Source organism: Camelus bactrianus, chromosome X, assembly GCF_048773025.1.
Source record: "Camelus bactrianus isolate YW-2024 breed Bactrian camel chromosome X, ASM4877302v1, whole genome shotgun sequence".
Lineage (NCBI taxonomy): Eukaryota > Metazoa > Chordata > Mammalia > Artiodactyla > Camelidae > Camelus > Camelus bactrianus.
Window position 1 is genome coordinate 60,674,907 of NC_133575.1, and position 25,989 is coordinate 60,700,895.

The following is a 25,989-nucleotide window of genomic DNA, read 5'->3' on the forward strand; positions in this document are numbered from 1 at the left end:
AATGCATGAGAATTTCATTTTCTCCACATCCTTACCAATATTTGTTATTTTCCTCTTTAATTATTTTAATTATTATTATTATAACCATCCTTGTGAGTGTTAAATGGCATCTCATTTTGATTTTTATCTGCAATTCCCTAATGATACTGGGCATCTTTTCATATTATTATTGTTGTTGAGCATCTTTTCATATGTATATTGGCCATTCATATATCTTCTTTGGAGAAATGTCTACCCAAAATTTTTTGCTTGATTTTTTAAAAGACTGTATATATTTTAGAGCAGTTTTAGGCTTACAGCAAAAGTGAGTGGAAGGTACAGAGATTTCTCATATATCCTCTGTCCCAACATATGCCCACCTCCCCCACTATTAATATCCAAACCAGAGTGATACATTTGTTACAATGAATGTACCTACATTGATACATCATCAGTGCCCAAAGTCCATAGTTTAAGTTGGTTCACTCTTGGTGTCAGTACATTCCATGACCTCTGACAAATGTCAAACTCCCCCATTACAGTATTGTACAGAATCGTTTCACAGCCCCCAAATCTTCTGTGCTCTTCTATTCCTCTCCCCCTCCTCCTGAACCCCTGGCAACCACTGATCCATTTACTGTCTCCATAGTTTTCCCTTTTCCAGATTGTCATATAGTTGGAATTGTATGGAATATAACCTTTTCAGATTGGCTTCTTTCACCTGGTAATATGCATTTAGAATTTCTCCATGTCTTTTTATGTCTTGATAGCTCATTTCTTTTTAGCATTGAATAATATTCCATTGCCTGGATGAACCACAGTGAATGGGTACTGAAGGACATCTTGATTGTTTCCAAATTTAGACAATTATGAACAAAGCTGCTATAAACAATCAGGTGCAGATTTTTGCGAGGACATAGGTTTTTTAATTTATTTCCTTAAATACCAAGGAACACAATTGCTAGAGCATATGGTAAGAGTATGTTTAGTTTTATAGGAAACTACCAAACTGACTTACAAAGTGGCTGTACCATTTTGCATTCTCACCAGCAGTGAATGACAGCTTCTGTTGCTCCACATCCTTGGCAGCATTTTGTGTTGTCAGTGTTTTGGATTTTGTCCATTCTTACAGGGGTGTAGTGGTTATCTCCTTGTTTTCTTTTGCAATTCCCTGACACATATCTTTTCATATGCTTGTTTGCCACCTATGTATCTTTTTTGGTGAGGTGTCTAAGATCTTTTGCCCTTTTAAAAAAATTGGGTTGTTCATTTTCTTATTGCTGAATTTTAAGAGTTCTTTGTATATTTTGGATAACAGTCCTTTATCAGATACGTCCTCTGCAAATATTTTCTCCCAGTCTGTGGCTTATTTTTTCATTCTCTTGACAGTGTCTTTTGCAGAGCAAACGTTTTTAATTTTAATGAAGTCCAGTTTCTTTCTTTTATAGATCATATCCAAAAAGTCATTGCCATACCTGGGGTTAGCTAGATTTTCTCCTGTATTATTTTCCAGGATTTTCGGAGTTTTGCATTTTACATTTAGGTCTATGGTTAATTTTGAGTTAATTTTTGTGAAGAATATAAGGTCTGCGTCTAGATTCATTTTCTTATTTTGCATATGGATGTACAGTTGTTCTACACCATTTGTTGAAAACACTCTTTGCTACATTGTATTGCCTTTGTTTCTTTGTCAAAGATCAATTGACTATAATTATGTGGATCTATTTCTGGGCTCTCTATCCTGTTTTGTTAATCTATTTGCCTATTCTTTCACCAATACCACACTGTCTTGATGGCTGTAGTTTTATAGAACATCCTGAAAGTCAGGTAGTGTCACTCCTCCAACTTTGTTTTCTCCATCAATATTGTTTTTAGAGGAGAAAGAAAACAATTTTATTATTGAATAATCATTAATGAGACCGTGATGTGCATCACAGACAATCCACTAAGAGATGGCAAGGCAGAAAGAAATCTCACCTTTTTATATAGCCAAGCAGATACAACTTATTAAATACATGTTCTCAAGATAAACAATAACTAGACCTCAGGTAAGAAGACTTGACAGCACCATTTGTCATACATAGTTCTTCCTAAATTTACTTGATAATTGAGGTATTCTTCCCCAATATTGTGTTGGCTAATTTGGGTCTTTTGCCTCTCCATATAAACTCTAGAATCAGTTTGTTAACATCCATAAAATAACATGCTGAGATTTTAATTAGGATTTCATTAACCAAATTGGGAAAAACTGACATGTTGACAATATTGAGTCTTCCTATCCATAAACATGGACTATCTCTCCATTTATTTAGTTCCTTTGATTTCTTTCATCAGAGTTTTATAGTTCTTATATAGATACTATGCATATTTTGTTAGAGTTATACCTAAAGGTTTCATTTTGAGGGGTACTAATGTAATGGTGTGCTTTTTAATTTCAAATTCCACTTGTTCATTGTTGGTATATACGAAAATGATCGAATTATGTATATTAACCTTGTATCCTTGTGTGAATTTTGGCAGATTATGTCTTTCAATAAACTGGTCCATTTCATCTAGGTTATCAAATTTGTGGCATAGAATTGCTCATAATATTCCTTTATTATCCTTTTAATGTCCATGGGATCTGTAATGATGTCCCTCTTTCATTTCTTTTTTTTTCAACTTTGTATTCTTTTTTTTATTGAAGTATATAGTCAGTTTACAATGTTGTGTCAATTTCTGGTGTACAGCATGTTTCAGTCATACATATACATACATATGTTCATTTTCATATCTTTTTCATTATAGGTTACTATGAGATATTGAATATAATTCCATGTGCTATATATACAATAGAAACTTGTTTATCTATTTTATATATAGTAGTTAGTATCTGCAAATCTTTCATTTCTGATACTAGTAATTTATATCTTCTCTCTTTTTTTCTTGGTTAGTATGGCTAGAGCCTTATCAATTTTATGGATATTTTCAAAGATCAGCTTTTAGTTTTGTTGATTTTCTCAATTGATTTCCTGTTTTCAATTTCAATGATTTCTGCTCTAATTTTTATTATTTTTCTTCTGCTTACTTTAATTTGCTCTTCTTTTCCTAGCTTCCAAAGGTGGTAGATTAGGTGATTGATTTTAGATCTTTCTTCTTTTCTTTTTTTTTTTTTAACATTTTTTATTGATTTATAATCATTTTACACTGTTGTGTCAAATTCCAGTGTAGAACACAATTTTTCAGTTATACATGAACATATATATATTCATTGTCACATTTTTTTCTCTGTGAGCTGCCATAAGATCTTGTGTATATTTCCCTGTGCTATACAGTATAATCTTGTTTATCAATTTCTACAATTTTGAAATCCCAGTCTATCCCTTCCCACCCCCAGCCCCCTTGGCAACCACAAGTTTGTATTCTATGTCTATGAGTCTGTTTCTGTTTTGTATTTATGTTTTGTTTGTTTGTTTGCGTTTTTTTTAAATTTTAGATTCCACATATGAGTGATCTCATATGGTATTTTTCTTTCTCTTTCTGGCTTACTTCACTTAGAATAACATTCTTCAGGAGCATCCATGTTGCTGCAAATGGTGTTATGTTGTGGGTTTTTATGGCTGAATAATATTCCATTGTATAAATACACCACTTTCTCTTTATCCAGTCATCTGTTGATGGGCATTTAGGCTGTTTCTATGTCTTGGCTATTGTAAATAATGCTGCTGTGAACATTGGGGTGCAGGTGTCATCCTGAAGTAGGGTTCTTTCTGGATATATGCCCAGGAGCAGGATTCCTGGGTCATATGGTAAGTCTATTCCTAGTCTTTTGAGGAATCTCCATACTGTTTTCCACAGTGGCTACACCAAACTACATTCCCGCCATCGGTGTAGGAGGGTTCCCTTTTCTCTAAGCCTCTCCAGCATTTGTCATTTGTGGATTTTTGAATGATGGCCATTCTGACTGGTGTGAGGTGATACCTCATTATAGCTTTGATTTGCATTTCTCTAATAATTAGTGATACTGAGAATTCTTCTTTTCTAATAGAGGCATATGATGCTATGAATTTCCCTCTCAGAATTGCCTTCACTGCATTTCACAAATTTTGATAAATTGTACTTTCATCTTTATTTAATTCAAAATTTAAAATTTCTCTTGATTTTTTTGACCCATATGTTATTTAGAAGTATGTTGTTTAATCTCCAAATATTTTGGTATTTTCCACTTATCTTTTTTTTTTAAATTGATTTCTAGTTTAATCCCATTGTGTTCTGAGAGTAGATATTGTATGATTTCTATTTTTTTAAATTTGTTAAAGTATGTTTTGTAGCCCAGAATATGGTCTATCTTGGTGAATGTTCCTTGTGAGCTGGAGAAGAACGTTTACTCTCTTGTTACTGGATGAAGTAGTCTATAGATGTCATTAGACCCATTTGATTGATGGTGCTTTTCAGTTCAGCTATGCTCTTACTGATTTTCTGCACTGGATCTGTCCATTTCCGACAGAGGGATATTAAAGCCTCCAACTAAGATAGTGGATTTATCTATTTCTCTTTGCAGTTCTATCAGTTTTTGCTTTGCATATTTTGGCACCCTGTTGTTAGGCATATACACATTAAGGATTGCTATGTCTTCCTTGAGAATTGACCCCTTTACCATTATGTTGTGCTCTTCTTTATCCCTGATATGTCTTGCTCTGAAGCCTACTCTGTCTGAAATTAATTTAGCTATTTCAGCTTTCTTTTGATTATTGTTAGCATGGTATATCTTTCTCCATCCCTTTACTTTTAATCTGTATGAGTGTTTGTATTAAGAGTGGGTTCCCTGTAGACAACACATAGTTGGGTCTTATTTTTTTTGATCCTCTCTTTAGACCATTGACGTTTAAAGTGATAGTTGGATTGTTTGCCATATTTGTCACTGTTTTCTATTTGTTGCCCTTTTTCTTTGTTTTAATTTTTGTCTATCATTCTTTTCCTGCCTTTTGTGGTTTTAACTGAGCTTTTTATATGATTCTATTTTCTCTCTTTTCATAGCATATCAATTATACTTTTTTTTTTTACTTTTTTTAGTGGTTTCCCTACAGTTTACAATATGCATTTATAACTAATATATATATTTATAACTTATATATATATAACTAATGTATATAATTATAATCCAAGTCCACTTTTAAATAACACTATACTGCCTCATGAATAGTGCAAGTATCTTATAAAAACAAAATAATCCTAATTCCTCCCTTCTGTCCCTTGTATCATTGCTGTCATTTATTTCACTATAATATATGTATACATAATTGAATACATTATTGCTATTATTATTTTTGAGCAAAAAGTTGATCTGTTAGATAAGTTAAAAATAAGAAAAATAAAAGTTTTAATCTTACTTTAACTTATTCCTTCTTCAGTGCTCTTCCTTTCTTTATGTAGATCAGAAGTTTCTGACCTATATTATTTTCCTTCTCACTGAAGAACTTCTTTTCATATTTTTTGCATGGCAGATTCACTGGCAACAAATTCCCTCAATATTTTGTTTGTTTGAGAAAGTATTTCTCCTTTACTTTTGGCAGTTAATTTCCCACAGTACAAAATTCCAGGTTGGTGGGTTTTTTTCTCTTAACATTTTAGATATTTCACTCCACTCTCTTCTTGCTTACATGACTTCTGAGGACAAGTCAGATGTAATTCTTATCTTTACTTCTCTTTAGGTAAGACAATTTCTTTCAAGATTTTTTCTTTATCTTTTATTTTCTGCAGTTTGAATATGATATACCTAGATGTTGTTTTGGGGCTTTTATTTTGCTTGGAGTTCTCTGAGTTTCCTGGATCTGTAATTTATTGTCCAACATTAATTGGGGAAATTCTTGGTCATTATTGTTTCAGATATTTTTTCTGTCCCTTTCTTTCTTTTGTCTCCTTCTGGTATTTCCATTATGCATATGTTATGTCTTTTGTAACTGTCCCACAGTTCTTGGATATTGTGTTCCATTTTTTCCAGTCTCTTTTTCTTTGCTTTTCCATTTTGGAAGTTTCTATTGACATATCCTCAGTCTCACTGACTTTCCTCAACCATGTCCAATCTACTAATGAGCCTATCAAAGGCATTCTTTATTTCTGTTACACTGTTTTTTATCTCTAGCATTTCTTTTTGATTCTTTCTTAGACTGTCCTTATCTCTGCTTACATTGCCCATCTGTTCTTGCATGTTGTCTACTTTATTCATTAGAGCCTTTACCATATTAATCATAGTTGTTTTAAATTCCCAGTCTGATAATTCCAACAACCCAGCCATATCTTGTCTGGTTCTGATGCTCACTCTGTCTTGTCAGACTGTGTTTTCAGCTTTTTAGTATAATTTACTTGTGATCTTTTGTTGAAAGTCAGACATGATGTACTAGGTAAAAGGAACTCTGGTAAATAGGCCCTTAGTGATGGTATGATGTGGTAGGAGTGGGGTAGAGAAAGTGTTTTATAGTCCTATGATTAGGTCTCTGTCTCTTAGTGAGCTTGTTCTTCTGGATTGTGAACATCAAAAGTACTTCTCAGTACTTTTTCCCCCTTAGGTGGGACAAGATGGCTAGGAGGGGCTGAGTTGGGTACTTCTCTTCCCCCAGGTCAGTTAGGCTCTGATAAAACTCCAACAGTTTAGGCTCTGGTAAAGTAGTTTCTCCTCAGGACAGGCCTTATTAAGAAGAACAGAATGCTCTGATATATTTTGAAATGTCCATGTTTTGTGTCACCTTGAAAGAAACATGAAAGGATTTTTCTCCATTCTTCACTATGAGACTCTAGTAGAGCTCTTGAGGCAAAACTCACAAAAGCGTTGCCCCCAAATCCCCACCATGATAGGCTTGCTGGAGTTTTTACTTTTTTTTATTGAAGTATAGTCAGTTTACAATGTTATGTCAATTTTTGGTTTACAACACAATGCTTCAGTCATACATGAATATACATATATTCATTTTTGTATTCTTTTTCACTGTAAGCTACTACAAGATATCAAAAATAGTTCCCTATGTATGCAGTATAAACTTGTTTATCTATTTTATATATACCAGTCAGTATCTGCAAATCTCAAACTCCCAATTTATCCCTTCCCACCCCCTTCCCCCCTGGTAACCATAAGTTTGCTGGAGATTTTAAATCTCACACTTGTCCACACTAAGCCTCTTGCAATTCGTCAGTTACAGTTTAGATTTTCCTACCCTGATGCTTGCTCCACAGAGGTTCCTGCACCATAAAGTTGGGATTCTCTGTATTCAACAGTCTATCTTTATAATTTTTAGTACAGTACTTTGCCCTGTGACCTCACTTCTCTAATGGATCTAAGAAGAGTTGCTGAATTTTCAGTTTGTTCAGCTTTTTATTTGTTAGGATGGAGTGATGACTTCCAAGCTCCTTACATGCAAAGTTATAAAATCTTTGCCCTTTTAAAAATGTCTTTTCATTGTTGAATTATGGGTGTTCTTTGTATATTCTAGATATTCAACCCTTTTCAGGTAAATGATATGCAAATATTTTATCCCATTTCGTTGGTTGTCTTTTTACTTACTTGCTGGTGTCCTTAGAAGGAAAACATTTTTAATATTTTATCATAGTAAAATATACATCACAAAATTTACCATTTTAACCATACATTTCAGTAGTATTAAGTACATCCACATTATTGTGCAATCACCACCACACCCATATCCAGAACTTTTTCATCTTCCCAAACTGAAACTCTGTACCCATTAAATAATAACTCTCCATTTCCTCCTCCTCTGAACCCCTAGCAACCAACATTTTACTTTCTGTGTCTATGCATTTGATTACTCTATGTACCTCTTTATAAGTAAAATCATACAATATTTTCCTCTTGTAACTGGTTTGTTTCACTTAGCATAACATCTTCAAGGTTCATTCATGTTGTAGCATGTGTCAAAATTTCTTTACTTTTTAAAGTTGAATAATATTCCATTGTATGTATATATCACATTTTGTTTATCCGTTCATCCCTTGATGGATGTTTGGGTTGTTTCCACTTTTTGGCTATTGTTAATAATGCTGCTATGAGCATGGATATATCTGTTCAAGTTCCTGCTTTCAATTGTTTTGGGCATATAACCCCAAATTATTCTTAATTTTCCTGAAGTCCTATTTATCTATTGTTTTCTTTTGTTGCTTATGCTTTTGTTGTCATATCTAAGAAACCATTGCCTAATCTAAGGTCATGAAGATTTACTTCTATGCTTTCTTCAAAGAGTTTTATAGTTTTAGTTCTTACATTTGGGAATATGCTTCATTTTGAGGTAATTTGTATATATTAGCATGATGTAGGGGTCTAAGTTAAATGTTTTACATGTGGATATCCAACTGACTTATCACCATTTATTGAAGACACTACTTTTTCTACACTGAATTATCTTGGCACATTTGTAAGAAATAAATTCACGATAAATGTAATTTTTTCTGGACTTTCAATTTTATGTCATTAATAGATGTGTCTATACTTACGCCAGTACTACACTGTCTTGATTACTGTAGATTTGTAGTAAATGTTAAATTAGGAAGTGTGAGCCCTCAAATTTTTCAGTTTTGTTCTGGCCATCTGGGTCTCTTAAATTTCCATACAAATTTTAGGATCAATTTGTAAATTTCTGCAAAAACAATACAGCTGGGATTTTGATAGGGATTGTGTTGAACCTGTAGATCAACTTAGAGAGGGTGCCATCTTAACAATATTAAATCTTTGTACCTATGAAGATGGGATGTATTTCCACTTATTTAGATTTTCTTTAACTTCCTTCAACAATGTTTTATAGTTTTCAGAATATAAGTTTTATATTTTTTGTTTAATTTATTCCTAAATAATTTGTGGTTTTGATGCTATTGTTAATGGAATTGTTTTCAGATTGTTTGTGGCTAGTATACAGTACAATTGATCTTTTTATATTGATCTTGTATCCTGTAACTTTGATGAGCTAATTTATTTGTTCAAATAGGGTTTGTTTTTTTTTTTTTGTAGATTCCTTAGGATTTTCTATATACAAGATTGTGTTATCTGCAAATAGAGATAGTTTTATTTCTTCCTTTCCAATCTGGATGCCTTTTATTTATTTTTCTTGCCTAATTGGCCTAGCTGGAACCTCAAGTTCAAAGCTGAGTAGACACGATGATAGCAGATATCCTTGTCTTGTTTATCATCTTAGGGGGAAAGTAATCAGTCTTTCACCAATATGTATGCTATTAGTGTTGGGTTTTTCATAGATTTCCTTTATCAGGCCAAGGAAGTTTCCTTCTGTTCCTAGTTTGTTGAATGCTTTTGTCATGAAGGAATTGTTGTGTTTTTTCAGATGCTTTTTCTGCATCCAAGAGATAATAATGTGGGTTTTGTCTTTCATGCTATTGATACAGTGTATTACATTAGTTGATTTTCAGATTTTAAGTCAATCTTGCATTCCTGAGATAAACCTTACTTGGTCATGATGTATAATCTTCTTTTAAACGTTACTCTATTCAATTTGCTAGTGTTTTGTTGGGGATTTTCACATCAATGTTCGTAAGAGGTATTCGTCTGGATTTTTCTTCTCTTGTGATGACTTTGGCTGGCTTTGGTATCAGGTAACACTGGCCTCTTAGAATGAATTGGGAAATGTTCCCTCCTGTTTAGGGAGAGTTTGTGAAGATTGGTATTAATTCTTTTTTAAATGTTTGGTATAGTTCATTAGTAAAGGCATTTGGCTTGGTTTTTATTTTTTTTTGAGGGGGGAGGAGTGTTTTAATTACGAATTTAATCTTTTGTTATATCTCTTTTCAGGTGTTCTGTTTCTTCTTGCATCAATTTTGGTAGTTTGTGATTTTGTATGAATTTGTCCATTTCATCCAAGTTATTTAATTTAGTGGCATACAATTGTTCATAGTATCCCTTTATACTTCTTTATTTACGTAAGGTCATAGTGATAGCCCCTCTTTGTACTTAATCTTATTAATTTGAGTCCTCTCTCTCTCTTTTTTTTTTTGGTCTTGGTCAACCTGATTAAAGATTTGCCAATTTTGTAGATCTTTTCAAAGAACTAACTTGTGGTTTCATTGATTTTGCCCATTGTTTTTATTCTCTATTTTATTTATTTCTGTTCTGGTCTTAATTATTGCCTTCCTTCTACATGCTATGGGTTTAGTTGGCTTTTCTTTTTCTAGTTTCTTTAGCTGGAAAATTAGGTTAGTGTTTTGTGGTCTTTATTTTTACAATTTTTTATTGAGATAAAAATTCACATACCATAACATTTGCCCTTTTAAAGTGTATAATTTGGTGTTTTTTGTATACTTCCAATGCTTTCCAATCATTACCACTCTATAATTTTTGAACATTTCAATCACTCCAAGGAGATTGTACCTAGTAGCAGTCTCTTCCCTACCTCATCATCCCTCAGCCCCTGGAGACTTTTTGCCTCTATGGATTTGCCTATTTTGGACATTCTATGGAAGATATTTTTGGTTGAGAGGTTTTACCTTTCACCACTTAGATATGTCATCCAACTGCCTAGTGATCTCTATTATTTTTGGTAGAAGTCAGCCGTTAATCTTAAGGAGTTTTTCTGGTCCATGATGAATCATTTTTCTCTCGCTACTTTCAAGATTTCCCTTTGTTTTTGGCTTTCAGCATTTTGACTATGGTGTGTCTGGGATGTCTCTCCTTGTGTTTATCCTATTGTTATTTGTAGAGCTTCTTAGGTGTGTAGATTAATGTTTTCTTCTTTTTTTTTTTTTTTGAATATCCTTTCTTTCTGGAATCACACTGCATGTATATTGGTGGGCTTAATGGTGTCCCAAATTTCTTTGAGTTTCTGTTTATTTTTCTTCATTCTATGTTCTCAATCTTTTTCAATTTGCATAACATATTGATCTACCTTCAAATTTGCTGATTTCTTTCTTCTCAAATCTACTGTTGAGCTCCTCTATTGAATTTTTAATTTCACTTATAGTACTTTTCAACTCCATAATTTCCCTTTGGTTCCTTTTAAAAATTTGTCTCTTTATTGGTATTCTGTTTGTGGTGAGACACTGTCATTATGCATCCTTTTGATTCTTTAAGCATGATTTCCTTCATTTCTTTGAAAATATTTATAATAGCTTCTTTGTCTCCTAAGTCTACCATTTGGTCCCCTCAAGAAGATTTCTATTGCCTGATTTTAATTCCTGTTTATGGGTTACACTTTCCTGTTTCTTTGCATATTTCATAATTTTTTGTTGAAAACTAGATATATCAGATAATATATTGTAGCAACTCAACATACTGTTACTAACTTTTCTGGACTAAGTTGGTGAAGTCTATCCCCTGCAGTATACAACCTCTGTGTCTCTCCTCAAAAGTCACAGCCATGGGCATGTACACAGCATAACTACTACCAGTGATTACTGTGGTTTCATATTGGATCTCTGTTTATTTCACTGAGATCACCATTTAGCTTCTGGCTGATCTATCTCTAGCGGTATCACACTCAGCTATTAACCTCTACTAATTGCTTCTTAATTTCAGTATTGTTTTTTTAATGATGCCTGTGGGCATAAATTGTTCCACAATCTGATTAAACTTGCTGCTCCTTTGCAGGGAAAGGGTGCTATCAGTCTTGGAGGCTTGCTAAGACCCTAGAATAGTTCTTCTTAGTTCTTTCCCAAGTTCTCTCTTAAACTTCTACCTGCCCTACCATTCTACAGTTGCTAATAAAATCATGATGCTCCCAGTCCCCTCTTAAATGCTCACCACCAAGAGCTTCATTGTTTCTGATAATACTCTTAGGAAAGAACCGCTCTCTTTTCTAAATAAAATTAGTCCTTTTAGGAAGAGCTAAGGAGCTCTCCAATCTTAAAAGACTGCTTTTCCTCTGGTGGAAAGAGTTGGGTGGAACTTGAGCTGGAGGTGGGGACAGTATCCCATATCTCCCAGAGTGACATCACTGCTGTATGAACAGGGTGCTAGGCAAGATGGTAGCTACTGCTTTTCTTGACTTGTCTTTACTAGCATGTAACCTCCACCCTATGAATGAATTGAGGAAGAGGTTATCAGAGACAATATTCTTAGCCCGCCATGCCTGGATCATACCAGTAGGAGCTGGGTGGTAGAAAGTGTCCCCAGTCATCTTGGCCCTTCTTGTCTGATGCAAAGCTTCTGCAACAAAGAGCTGGGGAAGGGATGAGAGATTCCTGCAACTTATCCTTTGAGGAATTAAACTGTAGCCCAGTACTAGGAGCTAGAGGAAGACAGAGCCCCCTATTTTTGGCCACACTCACCTAGAATAGAGCTTATATCACACTGAACTAGAGAAGGCAGGGATGGGAGCAAGTCATGGCTCAAATGTCATAGATACTTGCTGTTCTCACCAAGATTTATTAGAATATCTTGAATATATGTTGCTCCATTTGCTGTATGACATTAGAACAAATATTTAATAAGTTTAATAAATTACACCAACTATGGTTGTTTCACTAGAAAATGGGTCCACAAGGCTCATAACATCCCTGTCCCAGAAATGGAACTCTCTCTGTTAAGTTTGTAAACACCTCTCACATAGGCTTCATCTTTCTCTCTGAACCAAGATCCCATCAGAGCAGGGTTATAGGAGAAGCCTGGACATGAGAAGGAATTGGGTCCAGGACCTCTTGTAAATTTGTGAATCATAGTGGCTTGCCCCTTAAGGAATCTAAAGACCAGGCTGGGGGTGGGGAATCAGAAGGCACCATGTCATGGTGAGGCTCCCATCTATTCTGAGTAGTGGCAAGAGGCAAGAGGTGGGGGAGGGAGGCTGCACAGAAGAGAGACTCTACAGGTCCCAACAGCAAGGCAGATGGGACTCCCTTGGCCCCTGAGGCGCCTTCTAGGGGGAAGGTAAGAGAGGGCTGTTGCAGGAGGAATTGAGCTCCCTGTCATCCCGGGGTTGTTATCTAAGCAGAGAGCAGAGGGCAGCACGTTGAGGGGCCTTTATCATTCAACAAGAGGTTGGACCCCAGGACTCTTGTTGGCCCGTGGACCCTAAAATGCTCTAATCGTCCCATCTTTGGAGGACAAACCTTGCCCAGTCCTGTCTGGCCTGGTCAGGTGGCTCAGGAACACCCCAGGGACTGCAGGCCTTTTCTGGGGTTTCAGAAAGGAGCAGCATTAGTATTCATTAGTGCTCTAATTGGCATCTTAATTGCCAGTCTCACTCTGGTCTTTTGGTCTTGATAATGAATACCTGGTGCATAGCCCTCCCCCAGTCCCCCCTCTCCTCCCTAGGGATCAGCTCCCAGCTGCATCTCACCTGCCCTTCACCTCCACCTGCATCTGCCAACAAAGGTTGGAGGCAGGGATGAGCTTCCTCAGGGCATCTGCATTGCACCTTCTCTCCCTCCCCCTTCCAGTGAGCTCAGGAAATTGGTTTTAATCCACCAGGCTCCAGTTGCTTAGCAACGGAAGAGCCTGCTCCTAGCAACTAGAAGCCACAAAGATGCTGCAGAAAAGGGGGGGCTGTCTGGGCCCTCTCTTGCTCAGCTCCTGACTGCTGGCCTCCCTGATGTTTTTCTCATGGAGCACACACAGCCTTCCTGTCTCAGATGCTGGGTCTTGAAAGGCTTATCTCTGGGGCAGCTGCCTGACCTCACCCCCATCCTGCCTTCCTGGAGCCCCTCTGAATCCACCCCCTAGGCCAGCAGGAGGTGGTTCATGATCACAGCAGGGTAGCTCTAGGAAGTGCCCTCCCTCTGTCTCTCAGAGGTCACTGGCTCTGTTGGTTCCTCCAGTCTGGCCCTGTGGGTGGGAGTAGGGTGGGCCAGGCTCCTTTGGCCCTGGGTGAGAGCAATTCCTGCCCAGGGGTGGGGGTGGGGGCACATTGTAATCCCAGCCCACCTGAGCTGAAGGGATGCAAGGTAATACAAGGTAACTCCCTGGGCTTCCAGAGATCAGGACATTGAGAGTCAGAGGTGGGCTCAGGCCCATACAGCCTTTCAGTGATAGCTGGGTCTGAACCACTGCCAGAACAGAGTTCCTCAACACTGTCAGCATCCATGAGACTGCCAGGCCACTGCGCAGCACCAGAGGGTTCTGCCTTCCTTCCCCAAAGGACAGCGAGGACAGGTTTCTCCACCCCGAAGAAGAAGCTTCCTGCCCTCCTGCCTTTTGGGTTGGCCCCAACTCAGGGTGATCACCAGTACAGGTTTCGCATTTGACGAGCTCCTTTCCTAGATTTTTTTTAAAACCCAGTAAGAGTTCAGGAGCATTGGCGAGGAGCGGTCTGTCTGGAATTCTGACTCTGAATGGATGCTAACGGTGTCTTACTTAATCACAGACCTCGCTGGTCTTTGCAGGAGGTGCACCTGCCTGCATAGCCCCCTACTCCTTCTGTGCGGCCTCAAGCTCTGACAATGAGGGTCCCCCGAGGAACAGACTGAGGAAAGTGGGGGCTGAGGGAGACCAGCATCCAGCAAGGGGCCCCCACCTCCCTTCTTTCCCCTGGGCCGGGCCCCTCGGCAGGGACAAGCCTTCCTCCCGAGCAGCTTCTTTCTGCCTTCTCCCTCCTTGCTTCTCTCCCTCCCTTTCCCCCTTTCTCCCTCCCAAGAAAAGGGCTTCTGGCTTCTGGCTTCCATTGCCTGGCAACCAAACTGGGCTGCCACAGGCTGAGAAGAGCAGCACAGATGCTGCCTAATGAGGGGGCTGAAATGAGGGGGCGAAATCACTGTCTCCAGTCATATGCCACTGTTGCTCTCAAAACAGATATCAGCCTTTCCTTGAATTTGTGATTTCTTGTTCCCTATAATAAGTCTTCCAAAGGCAGACAAGCCACATTTGGGTAAACACCTCCTCGATCCACCTTTTTCTACTTCATATGTTAAACTTTTTGTTATGGAAAACTTCGAGCCTATATCCAAGTAGAATAGCATAATAAGCCTCCTGTGGACGTCACCCAGCATCAGCAATTATCAACTGCCAGCCAGGTATCACATCATTGTATCTGCATTTCAGTATGGAATTCTGAACCACAAGAACTCTCTTTTTAATAGAACTGCAGTGCCACTATAACACCTCAAATACTTAACAATTATTCCATAATAGCATCAAATACCTAGGCAGTGTTCAAACTTCAAATGCCTTATCAGTGTCATGAAGTGCTGACTGGTTTTTTTTTTTTCAGTTTATTTGACTCAAGATATAAAGTCCACACATTAACCTATAGGTTCCCCTTTCTGAATATTCTAGGGAAAGAAAGTTTCCTTCTACTCTCTTAGGTTCAGTGCCTGGGGCCTGCAAATCAAACCAATAAAAGACAGTCCAACAGGAGGAAAAAGCCCAGAGTTTATTTATCTGCACAACCTCCATATACACAGAAGAACTCAGTGATGATGACTCAAAGGAGTGGTTGGAATTTGGGGTATATATACCATCTTAATAGGTGAAGTGGGCGGGGGGAAAGCACTTGCCTGGTATATAAAGGACTTTTTGGAAAGACACATGGATTTTCAGAAGAACAAATACTTGATAAGAGAGCTTGTAATGTTTGTCTATACAGATGTGAGAGTGGCCTTTCTGTCTTCTTCAGGACCACAAAACTCACTTGGAGAAAAGATCTGGGGTCGGTTTTATTCACAGTCTACCTTCTGGGAGTAGACCCACCCTGAGAAGGAATTTTTGGCAGCCTCATTTCCCAGAAGTTGCTGTTTTTAGTCAGATAAGGGAAGCTCCAAGAAGGCTGTTTTCCTCGTTGTCTGTTGAATCTCAAATGTCTTCAGTTAAAATAATCTTTATACCAACTCTGGGTCCCAGGTAGGTCCCCACAGTATACTGAAATAACATGGGACCGGAGTGATCCTGGAAACCACAGACCCCCGGGCTCTTCCTGAGACTTCTTGTGAGCTCTGCCTTGAGTTACATGAGACATTATTAATTCCCAAATTTTGAGATGAGGAGACAGATTCAAAGCGGTGAAATGAAGAGCTCAAGGTCGCCAAGCTACTGAGGCACTGGGCCAGGCCGGGAACTCATGTCTGAAATCTAAACTCTGAATTGTGTGTGTTCTGACAACCATCTTCTGCCACCTCCACCTGTCCTGCCTCCAGAAAGCTGAGGGAAGGCTTTAAGAAAGAGGCAGGGAAGGGCTCCACCCTGTCCCCACCTTCTAGTCCAGGTCCTACCCAGCATCTGTCAAAGACCCCTGCGATCCCACCCCCTCTAACCTCCCAAGGCCCATTTCTCCCTTCCCAAGTGTCTGCCCTTGGGTGCATGTACCTCAGTCTTCCCTCACCCAGAAGTTCTCACCCAGAAGTTCCCCAAGTGCAGGGACCTTGGTTCTGGATGCCTGTGACCCGCCCCAGCTGAGCCTCACCCAGAGCACTTTTGGATGGTGCTCCCCAAAGGGTGGCTCACTGACTGACTGACTGACTGACTGAGTGGCCTTCTGGAGGGTGAATGGGCTGGATGTATAAGGGAATCTTTGAGGAGAGATCCTGGACCCCAGGCAGGAGCAGCCATCGGACACTCCAGAGTGACAGTGATCTCTCTGGCCCCCCAGAGAGAGGCAAGGGCGTGTCCAGGGAGCAGCCTGGGTTTGGGTGTCCTGAGGACAGGGGCCTCTGGCCTCACCCCTCCCTCCCACAGGCCATTTACCTTCTGAGGACCTCAGAGAGTCTTCATCTGGGCAGGGAAGACGCTCCAGAGAATCGCCCAGGTTGTCCTGTGGTTGAAGGCGGCCTATCAGCTTGGAGTAATGGAATCTGCTCTGGCCGGAGAGCCCTGGTGGCAGGTCTGGGTCTGTGCTCTTCCGTTATGCTGCTCTGTGGCCCGGGCGGGCTACTTCCTCCCTGTGGGTCTCAGTTTCCTCATCTATACAATGAGGGGCTACACTAGTTGATCTCCAGGGGTCCATTAGCTTCCATGTTTCTGTGATCTCCAGGAAAGGAAGACCCACAACACTCCTTGGTAAGTGCTGGCTGCTTTTAATGATCTTTACAGTCAGGAGGGTCTTCCTGCCTGCGTCCTACCCTCTTCTAAGCCTTGTTTCCTCTGGCTGAGGCTGAGTCTGGATAAGCTTCTTGGTTGATCCTGAAGGACCTGGGGGAGTGACAGCCGTTTTCGTCACCACAATTCAAGTCACAACGGTGGGAGAGTGGGGCCTGCAGCCCTCACGTCCCTGCTGCAATCCCCGAGGTGTTCAAGAGATAACAGTGCTCAGAAACCATGTAGATGAGCAACTGCGGCTCCGTGCCCTCCGTGGAGCCCAATGTTTCCACTTTCCAGACTAGGAAACAGGGACTCGTCCAAGGTCACACCGAGCTGGGACAGGGAGGAGCTTGGGGCAGGAAAGAGCTGGGGACCTCCTCAGGCAGGATCCTTCCCGGGTAGGGCAGGTGATGGCGAGGAGTCCTCAAAAGGAGCAGAGTTGATGTGAATGAAAATCCACCCTCAGGGAGCTCCTGGGATCTCCGGGGGGGAACACAGGACACGTGCTTGCACCTGCACACACACACACATGCATATGTGCGGACTCACATGTGCACACAGGCCACAGGAGAAGACATCACAAGCACGTCTCCTACCAAGTGCCTGAGCTGGGACTCTATCTTGTCCACCCCACCGGGAGACACTGCGTATCCTAGCTACTTCATTTATTCAGCAGATAGTGACTCAGGGACTGGGAACTGAGCAGTGAACAAGTGGGACGTGGTCCCTGACCTTGCAGAGCTGGCAGCCTAGCTAGACAGGCCAGTGATTGAGAGGAAAGTCCAACCCATGGCGCTACCCCCAGGCTGAAGGAAGCCGGGGGCTGTGGAACCCAGCAGAGCCCACCTCATGGACTCAGGGACAGTCCTGTCCTGCAGGCACTTTCCTGGCTGCCTGTGCCTATTTCTGGAGGAGTTGGTTCTGGTTGGCTGGGAAGGCAGCCTTGGGGAGCAACTGGCCTTCCCTCTTCAGGGCAGGCAACTGTGGCCATGGGTGTGGCTGACCCTCTGGAACTTTTTGTCAGGCCAGTAAGAATTGGGTCATTTCTGGGGCTTGGAGAAGAGGTGAGGCTCCCCTTTGTCAGGGGTTCTCAAAGTAGTGGTCGGGACCCCAAAACTCCCTGTTGAGTCTCTAGGGGCTCTTCTGAGCAGAAGTTGCCTATGAGCTGGGTGCCCTCACTCTTGCTGGTTGGGTGATGAAAAGTGTGGAGTGTGAGGTCTCAAAAGATCAATAACAGTTCGATTGTTCTGAAAAACAGTTTTCTTTTTTCCCACACTCATGCAGAGGGCCAAGACATTTCTTTCTTTAAACCTGTGTTTGTGATTTTGCTTCCTTTGACCTTGGCAATTAACATAAAGGGCACTGAGCAAGTCTGCCCCTTTTCTCCATCCATCCCTGGGTGTGTGTTAAGGGGGGAGGTGTGTGACACAGAAAAGAAGGGGGGTAAGCATGGGGAAACTTGTGGATTCTTTAGTTACTGAGTTCAGTGACACACGGAGATGTTTAAGTGGAACGTTCAGGGGAAAAGTAGGGAAATGCCTTATTTTAGCTACCTGGTCATTTCTGTTGTTTAGTTTCTGAGTTTTCTGGTTTCCAGGCTGTTTCATAAGTACTGAGCTATTGAGGAACTGTTTGTTTTCTTGGAAAAGAAACAGAAGGGCCCTGGGGCATCTCTCCCTCCGACTCTCTGTCCATATGGTCTCTCTTTGCCACTGGCCCTCGTTTGGGGCCTGTGCCCATGAAAAACAGTGATCCCAGTGGGCTTCTGTTCCTTTGGGGCTGACACTTCCTTCTCTCTGCCATGCTGTGCCCCACCCCTATCTGACTTGAGACAGAAAGCACAGGGGTGATGGCATCCAGCCTCTTCCTTCTCAGAGCTGGGAACTGAGACCCAGAGAACACAGGGATCTTGCCCTTATTGCGAAGATCCGAAAGTTGGAAATCTGTATTTTACTCAGTTATTAGTAATTTAAAGCCATGCTTATTACAGGGTTATATTCTGGAGTAAAATGCAGAATCCTGATGAATTGCTAAGAAATAGTTTTCAAACTCAACGCATTTCTGAGCCTACTCCTGTTCCCTATTTACTCTACCTCATAGATAGACAGACTGCATTTCAAATAAAGGAGGGAGTTTGCTCAGTGTTATGTAGCTATCATTTGCAGGATGGAAACTCAAGTTTCTTAATAATAGGTAACCTGTATAAATAGAATAACTATATGTATCAGTTTATGAATATTGTCCCATTCTAATTTTTTAAAAATTTATTTTGTTTTGGAGGGTAAAGGCAATTGGTTTTATTTATTTATTTTTAATGGCAGTACTGGGGATTGAACCCAGGACCTCATGCATGCTAGGCAGGCACTCTACCACTGAGCTATACCCCACCATTCTAATTATTGAAATGGAAATGCGCCCTCAAAACTGGCATGATTGGGGTGATAAATCAAGTGCTTTCCTTCCTTACATGCCACTCATTTTCCTTCAGATGCATTATTTTATACAGTCCTTCCTTATAATAACTATATAATGTGACTACTACTACCCCCATTTTACAGAATAGAAAAATTAGTTTGAAGGGGTTAATTGCTTGAAGTTATATAGAAGGTAAATGATGAAGCTAGAGCTGGGCATTTAATTGTCAGACTATGCTGAAATGTCTCTCACCAGAGAGGCCTGGGATGTGTACAGAACAGCTGCTTGGCTTCCACTTGTGCCCTGTTGGAGATATCATTTACCTGGGTTGGGCAGACAATGCAGAGAGAAAGCAATGCAGCATGGGAGGGGACAGAGGGCTACTATCTCCAGGTTGGTGGTGAAGAGCCTTTTTAGTGGCAGTTGTTGACAACAGCACAAGCCAGTTTAGTAGGAAGGTTGGAGAGGATACAACTGTAGTCCCTTGGGCAAAAATGGCAAGGGGGAAGATCTCAGTGCAGCTGCCGCCATCTCTGGTGGGTGCCATCTCTGTTCCAGCTCCCTTCTGTTTCAGTTCCTTGTAAAACCAACTTTGTAAAACTGTTTTCTCCCTAGATACACATCACCTCCTAGCCAGAGGAGACTGCTGATGGGTACCGGAGAGACTCACTTCCCACCTTGCCCTCTCATGTTCCCTGGCTGCAGCCTAGCACTGCAGATGGCAAAAGTTCATCCTGAATAGAGCCAGTTCTCTCCTACTAAACCCCAAACTCCAAACCCATAATTAGTCTTTTATGTACAATATTTATTTCTGAAGGAGTTTGTCTTGGCATGGAGGCCACCTCCTCCAAAGAGCACATGTCTCAACAAATAGCTTCTGCTCCTTTCACCTTGGTGCTAGCTAGCTCTTTCACCCTGCCCCCACCCTGGCCCTTGGGAAATGCCACCCACATAGAAGAATGGAACAGGCTGCAGTAGGACCTGGGCAGCCTGGCTTTTACTGATACCTGCTGCTCCACCAAAACCCACCAGGTGGGCATCCTCACCCAGGGCCCAGACCAGCCCCTGACCCACTACATGGCAAGAGCCCCTGGGGGTAGGACCTCAGCCACTTTCTTTGAAGTGTTTCCTGAAATCCTGTTTATCTTCCACAGGGTGGGAGGGTCCTGGGTTCAAGAACTATCTGGGATGCATGTACATACTTGAAACGTTGGAGTCCTCCTCAGTTCTCTCCTCCCCCCTCTCCAGAAAGAGTCCTGTCACTTTTTAACATCTTAAGTCTTTGTGTACTAGAAATATATAACATATTAGTTTAGGCTCTGGCACTAAAAGATTAGTGACTTCTTTGGGCGATACATTTAATCTTTCTGGGCCTCACTTTCTCCATGCATAGAATGAGAAGGTTGGTTTAGATAAGCAGTGTTGTTATACCAAACTCTTGTGTTATGTGGTTCAGCCTTTTTTTTACCCCCAATCAACACAGCTTTTATTGTATCCTTAAGATATCACAAATGAATCTGAAGAGTCATCTGGCATCTTGCTCTTTCTGTACCCGTCTTGCTCTTTCTGTACCTGGACAACTTAGGTATTATTCATCAGCCTGCTGAACTGTTCCTTTTTCAGAAACATAGATACTATCCAAAATTTTTCTGATATCCTTGTTTTTAACTGTCGTAGCTTGCAGAATCAAAGCAGCTGAATTTGATACCAGTTCAATGTGGTTTCCCTCAAGAACTAACTCATCTTTCTGAGCTTGAGATACTGAACAAGCAACACCTGGCCTCATCCGAACCCTGCATATGTATTTTTCACCCAAGAAATTTCAGATTTCAACAAGCAAACCATTCTCCTGAATAATGACGTTGATGGGGAAGTGAGCGTACACAAACCTCATCTTCTAACAGGAGACCAGTGTAATATCCTTGATTATGTTCTGTATGTGACTACAGATAGTGCGAACAGTAGCCATTCTATTCTATTTCCCCACCACTTGTCAACCCAGAGCCTATTCTTTTTCTGTCCAAGGAGACTGAGTTCTACGTTGATGTGATTGAAGTCCCTCTGCAGGGTGCCTCTGGGGCCCTTCACAATAACTGTGAGTCCCTTCAAAGTGATGTCGACATTTTCTGGAAATTTCTGATTGCTGAGAATGGTCTTCATTCTCACAATAGATGCGGCAAAGAGGTGTGGTTCAGTCTTAAGTCTGCACCCATGGCAAGTCCCTAGTTCAGTTTACCTCCTACGCTCCCTAAAAATTTCTGACACTGGCCTCCTCAGTGGTGGTTTCTAACTCTGCCTCCAAACTTACAGACACAATGATCACAGTTATATTTTTAACATTCCATATAAACATATGAAGAGTGTAGTCTCTTCCAGTGCCTGAAGATCCAGGTCCTTTTTCTGACCCTGTCACTCAAAGCTTCCCCACACTCAGAGTTGGAGAAAGGCTCAAGACATACCCATTTTGTGAGGTTCTCTGGAAACTTTTAAATAAAGAAGTGCCAAAATATGCTGTCAAAAACTGTGGTATTTTTGAAATATTTACCTTTAGCAACTAATCATTTTAACACACATCACATAAATACGGCACAATCAATATATGTCATTCATGAGATAATTACCAGATTAATGAGGTCTACATTGGAGACCTTTTCTGAATGAGAGCTCCAGCCAAATGGTCCTTCTGACCTCCTCCTCCTGCTCTCCCTACTCTCCACCATTGTCCCTGACAATGAACAATACTAGTTGAGCCAATCCAGAGCCTCCCAAACTTGGCAGTGCCTTTGAATTACCTAGGTGATACAGGTGCAACCAAACAAGCATGGTCCCCAGGCTGGCATTTGGGATCACCGGACAAGATCCCTTTACGCGTGTGTTAGCTTTTTACTTGGACTGGCCAGACCTCAGTCCCTGGGACCATAGCCTCCCCAGTCTCTGGTACCAGTCCAAAATCCTGGCAGGTTTTTAGTCAGTGCTGGTTTCATGGCTGAAGACCAAAGTAGAAATGTATTTACAACTCTGCCTGTGTTCCTGTTCTCTCCTCACCCAGTTTGAGGACACCACAAAGCCTCTACAAAAAGACATTCCAAGCCTTCAAGATCCTAACATTTCCTTCCCTCTACCTCTACCCAAATTATATGATTTTTCAAACCTCTCTTTTCCTATCCTTGCAAACCCCTGACATTCTCTTCAGCCATCTCACTTCTGTGTCAGCTCCCTTTGTCCCAGCCCTGAGGGCTCCACAGATCCAATTAAAAGGAGACAGGAAGTATACTGGGTTTCTTTTGTCTTATTTTCTTTTGACCCACACTGCTTTCTTTGCTGCCTTGTGGGCACACACATAGGTATTCAAGTGAAACAAGCCCAGACTTGAGAGTTAATAACTTCGAGGAATTTCTCTGCTCCTGGCACAGTGGGAAACCTGGGGTAAGCTGTTTACCTTCTTTTCACCTTGGTTACTTCATCTATAGAGCAAGTATCATAAAATAATGAAAGATTAAATTCTGACTTTGCTGGTAGGTGACATGTTTACCTGATCTCTGGTAATCCAAGTACATGGTGCCTGGAAAGTAGTACCAATGGCCAGAAAAACATGCCAGTGATGGTGTGGGATACAATTGGGAATAAGGGAATGAACACTAGACTGAAGTCAGAAGGCCCCAAGTTAGGCCTCCTTCTGTTACTAGCTTGCTTTGTATCCTTGGGCGAGCCACTCAAACTCTCTAGCTCCATTTTCTTCCTTTGCAAAATAGGGTATATATAGCAGAGTAGCTATGATTAGCTAAGGGTTTTAAAGTCAGAAAGACCTGGGTTGATGTTCTAGCTTTACCACTTACTAGCCATGTGACCTAGTCTAGTCACCAAATTCCTCTTGGCCTGTTTACTTACTTGAGAGAAAGTAAATGGGAATGCTAACAGTATTTACTTTATGAGGTTGTCATGAGGATTAAATGACATTACATAGCTAATATACATAAGGAATTGAACATAGTACCTGCCACATAGTAAGCACTATACAAGTGTCAGCTATTACTGCTACTACTACTATGAAAAAAGAAGAGTTAGAGGAGGACATTTGCTGGCCTATCTTATACAGTTGCCATGAGGATGTAATAAGATAAATGCAGAAAAAGGGTTTGGAAGATAAAAGGACTTTTCAAAGGTAAGGTGGTATTGAAATTAAAACATAAAGGTGCTGGAACCTTCTCCCTTGCTGCCAAAAGGTTTATCTTGACTATGAGCTCTGGCTTGCTCAGTGCTGGCATGAGTGGCTATTTCCTTCCCCTTTTACCTACCCATCCTTGCCATCATGGTGATTTACTCCTCCTGGTAGATTGAATTGGAAGAGGGGATTTGAAACCTTGACCTCCATCCCTCTGTCAACTCTGCCACTCCCACACTTCCTGCAGAGTCACCTCTTAAATAAGTAACCAGTGCCCAGCCCAGGCCCAAACCCAGACTGCACTTCGCATTTGCTCTGGTCAGGATTTGGCTCTTAGATGCCAGTGGTCAGGCTTCCTGCTGCTGCATTTCAGGTTTTGGGGTGTGCTGGAGCCCACAGGGAGCCATGAAGGCTCACTGCTCTGAGCAGTCATTAACTTCTGCACACAAAGACACAGTTGCATAATGACCATTTAACAAACCTGGACCAGCTAAAGGAGGGGTATGTGTGTGTGGATGTGGGTTTCCCTTCAGGAGCAGCTTGAGAGGAGTGACTGTCTTCATCTGCTCTCTCCAGAACATTAGTTAATATCTACATGCCAGGTCTCTTATATGACCTCACTTAATCTTCACAAAACAAAACATTTAGTTGGCACTTTTATAATATCCATTTTCCAGATGAGGAAACTGAGACTTAGAGATATGAAGTAAGTTGCTCAAGGTCAAACAGCAAGTAAGTAGATCTTGTTCTTAGACCCCTGTCTGTCTGACTTTAGAGCCTGCACTCTTAACCTATACATTATAGAAAGACTAATCCATCCCAGAGCCTTCCTTATAGTGGTACAGGTCCCAGCCTGGTTCCAGGATGGCCAAGCTGAGGCTTAAGGAAATTTTCCAGTTGGAAAGCAGGTTGCCAACCATTGTAATATCCTCTGGCTTGCAGGGACTTGATGTTCTTCCTCTACTTTGTCCCTCATTTTCTCCACCTTCTCAGAAAAGACTTAACAGAAAGGGTCAGTATCCCTGGAAAAGGCATTTTACATTGAAAAATGGGCTCTGCCCATGTTTTCTCAGTCCCTCCCTCTACCATCTTTTCCCTACCTCCATCCCTCTGTTCTAACAAGGAATCCAAAGATGCTACGGATTGTCAACAGATTTCTGCTCAGAGGCAGGAACATGGCCTAATCTCAAAGTGAGATTTCCTCTGGCTTTGATACTTCATAAGGCCATAGCAGGAGGCCCCCAACTGTGAAGCTAATATGAGTGTTTATCTCAGCTCTGAGGATCAAAGCCCTATTGATCCTGGCAGCCAGTCTTCCCTGGATTGATTACCTTGTCTTCTGTCTCAGGCCGATCATCCAAAGTTTCCTTCCTAGTGCTGGACTACAGGTGTGGGGAGAGCTGCTTCCGGAGACAGAGTGATCACCTGTCTCCTTGGAGTGCCTACTCAACTGCCCAAATTGGCTACCTTCTTAGCGCAAGTGTTCTCAAAGCTGAGGGTGTGGGAGGAAGGGACTCATCATTTAGGCATTTGTTTTTAGTTCTGGCTCTGCAAAGGCCCTGATGCTTCCTGAAAGCAGAGCTTAGAAAATCAGCATCTGACCCCTGCTGCTCTTCCCTGGTGGCTGGATAGATCATTGGAGGCCTGTCAGACATCATGGAACACTGGAAGGAGCACTAGATTAAGAGTCCAAAAATGGAGATTTTAGTCCTGGCTTAGCAATGGACCTGCTGTGTCTCCTTGAGTAGTTTGTGTCCTCTCTGAGCCTCAATTTCCTCATCAATAGTTTTTTTAAAGCTTTATTAAGGAACAATTAATATACAATAGACAGCATGTATTTCAAGTATACAGTTTGATGGGTTTTGACATATGTACACACTCATGAAACCATCACTACGATCAAAGTAATGGACATATCCATCACCCCCAAAAGTTTTCTCATGTGTCTTTATATTCCTTTTTCCCACCCCACTCCTTGCCCCTCCCCACCTCTAGGCAACTACTAATATGCTTTCTTGTCATTATAGATTAGTTTGTATTTTTCTAGAGTTTTACATAGCTGAAGACATACAGTATGTATTTTTTGGCAGGCTCTAGCTTCTTTCACTCAACATAATTATTTTGAGATTCACCCACGTTGTTGCATGTATCAATTGTTTGCTCATTCTCCTTCCTTCCCACCTTCTTTCCTTCCTTCCTTCCTTCCTCCCTCCCTTTCTTCCATTCTTTCTTTAGGGGAAGTGGTATTGAATTTTATTAACATGGAAAGGTATCTAAAACTTGAGTAAATTTTTAAAAGCAGATTGTAAGTGATATGTACTGTATATGCTGTCTTGAACAAAACTATACAGATATATGTATAGAAAAACCTGGAGAAAGACATATCAAGGTAAAAATACTTGTCTCCGAGTGATTGGAATTGTGGAAAAAGATTTTTTGCACCTTGCTTCTTTGTTTTTCTAATTTTTCAGTTGTGGAAATACACAGCTTTTTTAAAAAGTAGGAA

At 40.7% G+C, this 25,989-nt stretch overlaps 1 protein-coding gene and 1 pseudogene across 2 annotated transcripts in view; one reads left to right on the forward strand and one right to left on the reverse strand.

The window, feature by feature from the left end:
* The window catches only part of SLC16A2 (solute carrier family 16 member 2), a 94,715-nt gene that overhangs the window by 43,579 nt on the left and 25,147 nt on the right, over positions 1-25,989 (forward strand). The gene's annotated exons all lie outside the window — the stretch shown is intronic.
* Positions 20,630-21,570, reverse strand: LOC105078914 (large ribosomal subunit protein uL6 pseudogene; annotated as a pseudogene).